General features: G+C 34.9%; 1 long non-coding RNA gene across 1 annotated transcript; it reads right to left on the bottom strand.

The window, feature by feature from the left end:
- Positions 1–3,499, bottom strand: LOC148624010 (uncharacterized). Its single transcript, XR_015919598.1, has 2 exons — positions 2,907–3,499; positions 1–1,564 (listed from the first exon to the last, which is right to left on the bottom strand). It is a non-coding gene; the product is annotated as an uncharacterized LOC148624010 (long non-coding RNA).
- Positions 3,500–4,525: the final 1,026 nt, after the last annotated feature.

Here is a 4,525-nt window from a genome sequence, read left to right as displayed (position 1 = left end):
TTGTTTTTTTTACATTGTTGTATATCAATGCCTGCTTTTGTTGATTGAGTGTATGTTGTTACTCGTACATCTATAATCATATACAGTAAATCTAACTGTGTAATTCAAAATCAATGTCTATTCAATATTCTAAGGAAAACACCATCTGGCATCACTATATTTTAAAGAACATTGCATGTACAATGTAATGTAACTTACATACACATGTGTGTACAATATCATGATAAAGGAAAGGAGATTATTACAACCTCATTTCTATTTCCTAAACTATTTCCCCACTTATTATGCTAAAGCTCAAATGTTGAAAATCAAATTTTACCATTTCCAACGCAGAAATAATAATGAGGGAGAGTCTCGAGTAATACAAATACATGCACATATATACAGAAACCTGAAAAATAATCAACATGTTTGTCGAGTTAAGATTTTATTCGTGTTTATACATGTATTTAAGTGTTTTGATTTCAAAAGCCAGTTAACCCTTTATGTACTTTTGTACATGTATAAAACGTATTAGATTTAACAAATGTAGACTTCACGGGCCCGTCGTACAGTTCATAAACTATTTACACACAATGACATGTACATAAAGTCATGATGTAATGGTTTTCTATAAATCTAATATTAAACAAAAAATGGTAAGTAAACTTTAAGTATAATAAAAGATTTTATATGGAGCTCCTCGGGAATGTACTTACATGTACATGTACACTATACTTTTAAGTGTACATAACCTCTTTAAGTTTAATGTAGAGTCTTTGAAACTTCATGTTACAGTAATAGGCAGCTAATTGGACTACCCCAACTTTAAAGTTTCCCAAATGCCATGTTTTTGCAACAAAACGTCGAAAAGTCCATATGCGTGATATATGCCTATGTATATAGAACATTAACTCCTAAAAGATATGTTACAGGAAGGTCCTATTTAACCTTGGACCACCAAGTTTTCCTCCAGCAAAATGTGAAGAATTATGGACCATATTCAGCTTGTGTTCTTAATAAAATGCAATTTGAGCATTTTTCGAACTCGTATCTCTGTGACATCTATGGCAACACCGCTTGCACAAAGTCCAACGCCCTAGACCACTCGGCCAGCTAGGCTATATAGCTTTCGCTGGTGGGGCCATTCCTCCTCGTAGGATTAATCTAGGGCTGTAACTTAGTACACGATGTATGGGAATACGGGACAACTCATCTAGGTGCTGTTATGTAAAATAGAGGATCAAATTAACGACACAGTCACAACAAACCAATATTATACAAACGTCTCAGAATGTGACGAATGCAGGCGTTGTTGCCATAGATGTCACAGCGGTACGAGTTCGAGTTCTATGGAGGGAACGACCAAAAATTTGCTTCGCAAATTTGACAGTTCTAACCTCGTTGGGAATTTTTCCGACCTTTCTATACTTACGTTATCTTTCCTGTATCAATTTGATCCGATGGAGCAGTGTAGCGATTTGTATATGTATAAACTACTCCTACAATAAAAGAGGTTGGAATTCCGTTCCTCCATACCCAAACCCAAGTAAGAAAATAGCTCACCAGAAAACCTCTAGAACTGCTGGAATAATAAATATAACATCCATTTAGGCCTAAAAAATGTTTCTGGTCACCCTACCGACCCTCCTTCAGACCCCCTACCCAACAGATTGTGATTTTGAAAAACAAATTTAAAAGTCTGTCGATTGTTTTTTCAGAAAAAAAAATATAGCCAAAGATGTTCTTTTTTTTTATCCTAGATGGAAAACCGAAGAATCAGAATACTGGTTGTTTATATTTAGAATCGAATGTAAACACACATTACGCGAGTGTGCTCTTGGTCGTGGATAATCCCTTTTGGGATTAGGCACTAAGATATTTTTGCGTCGCTAATATTGTTAGCGACTTCTTAACTCGTAATTTGAGTTCTTGATATTCGAATATGATTTGCATAAATATATAGTTATACGCCACGTTATGCTGCAGATCCTCGCCTTGTTTTCCGCCATATCGTCATAGTTCTAGCTTCATACGAGAACTAAAGTATCACACACGTGTGTTCTACTTGTGTTTCTTGCTTGTACGAGAACTGGAAGTTTACATGAAATGGTCGGTTAACTCTGAACATTACCCAGTTTCCGATACTGGGGCTCGTTACAAGACTATATAGGTCATATACATTAGCACGCCCCGATATTTATAAATGTTCATTGCCGGCTGTTTAACCTGGTTCCCAAACTGGTTCCCAAACTGGTTCCCTGGTCCATATCATAAGCGACCCAAAGTTTGCTACAACTTACCTTTTCAAAAACATATCATACACATGCATATGCGCGTGTTCTGTTTGTATTAGAACACAGGCGTTCGTTACAATTGATTATATAAAGGTCATTTATAATATTATCAGGACACCGATATCTATAAACTATTGCCAGTTGTTTAATCTTGTTCCGGCTGATTGAAAACATTCGCGTCATAACGGTTACGAAAGAGTACGCGATAATATCGAGGGAACCAAGATTTTAGCGGAAATCACCCGTTTTTGTGAGCATATCACATTTGTACCATTTCGGATGTTGTTCCAAAATCAGTGACGGTGAATGTTTGACAATTAGCGACTTTGAAGACTTCAGTCTTTGATTTTGTTTTGAGCACCACCGTCAAATAGAAAAAAATATCTTGGGCGCCGAATCCAAAAGGGATTAGGTCGTGGACTAAGTTTATTACATGTTTAGTCTTTGCATATTTAATTTTCATTGTATTCTGAGTTGGGTGTCGCTATGACTTATTTTATTTCAAAAATTTCAAATAAAAATTAATCCCTACCTACTGACCCTACAAAATTTTAAAATGGTGATCGGAAACATAACATGTTTTTTTTTCGGCCTTGGAAATGTTTGGAATGCACCAATAAATTGACTTACCTATCTGTCTTACATGTACTGGAAAGTGTTGATTTTATCCCAAAAAGTATTTTGCTGGATCAAAGAATCACAAAAACTGTAGGCTCTACCATCTATAGGGTCCAGATCACAAATTGGATCACTTGGTCACGGATCAACATTAAACAACGTGATAATGCATTTAATGAATTTAATGAATGAACTTGGTCACATGACAACTAATTTCCCCTAATACACCATGACCCACATTCACGGGTATGACTATATCCGGGACTGTGAAAACGCTTCGATGCTTTACATCGTCCGTGAGAGACCCCAAATGATAACCAAGAGCGTTAAGTAGACTCCAGCTAAGAATCATGCAAAATGTGATTCATGGTTAAAAAGCCTACATATTTTTATTTTTGATATTTTGTTTGAATTGCCATAGTAAACAGAAATTAACATTCAGTTTTTCATATAACCCGTGTTCATAAGAGTTAAAAATTATACAGAATGCACTGTAAATTTCTAAATAAAGGGAGATAACTCCGCAAATGACACTCAAATACAATAGAATCTATTGGACTTTCGATGTTGATTATCTCCTAAGAGCAGGCATATTTGAATGGATAATTACATATTTCATGGTATAGACCCATAAAACAACTTAATTACAAAAATAAAAATATGTAGCCTTTTTTTTCAGGTGTATCACATTTTTCAGATTTTGCATCATTCTTACAAAGATAGCTACTTAAGAAATCCCTCAGTCCGACATGCATTACAAATACCACACATGGGTGCAAACCGGATCTAACAGTAGTGAGTATATATTTGTAAGCACGAAAACGAAAATAAAACCAAGTATAGGAACAGTCAGCTGATGGTAGGGGTCACTCATATGACGCAAATGATTGGCTAACAACGTGTTACGAAAGATTTTTTATGGTTTATTTCTACAAGGACAGTCGAATTATCTGCTCAAAGCAACGATGTCTTAGCTTTATAATGCACGAAATGAAGGGTGTAACGGATATACGGAAAGTGATATGTGTTTTCAACTTTATTGTTATAGTGTTATTTAATAAGACAAAATGAAGTTATTTTTAGTCTTTTTATACTCCATCGATTTCAGTTTGTTTTTACTCTTTCAGTTGCATGTTCTATGCTATTAATTGCAAAGACGAGATTAAGTATCCGGTTCAGGTTATCTAAAGCGGAAAATAATTCCATTGTATTCCCCCTTTCCCCCGATCGACGAAAAACGTTCGAAACGTTAAAAAAGTAAAAATTTGACAAATCGCTAGACATGTGATTTGTTCGAATTTTATCCGTTTTAAACTGTTTAAATAGTGAAAAATGAAATGTGTATTCCTTAGTGCATGTACTATTATAAGGTATCAAGTTATCATTACTTCATAGAAGAAATTGCCAGTTGAATGTAGAAATAGGTTGGCGCGTGAAATTTTCTCCAAAATGCGAAAATATTGGTTTCAGATATTTCTCCGGACATCTTCAAAAAGCTTTCTTGTTTGTACTGAAAATTTTATCAAATGCCGAAGTAGAATTGCTGAAAGTATGTACATTGATAGGAAATATAAATCAGAAAGGAATATTGTGTAAATGAATACTTACATGATTACTGAACACTTTTCAGG

Source organism: Perna viridis, chromosome 2 (genome assembly GCF_037379345.1).
Source record: "Perna viridis isolate PV_CMFRI_1.1 ecotype Kerala chromosome 2, ASM3737934v1, whole genome shotgun sequence".
NCBI classification, from domain to species: domain Eukaryota; kingdom Metazoa; phylum Mollusca; class Bivalvia; order Mytilida; family Mytilidae; genus Perna; species Perna viridis.
Note: the sequence above shows the minus strand (reverse complement) of the source record. Positions and strands in the feature narration are given on the sequence as shown.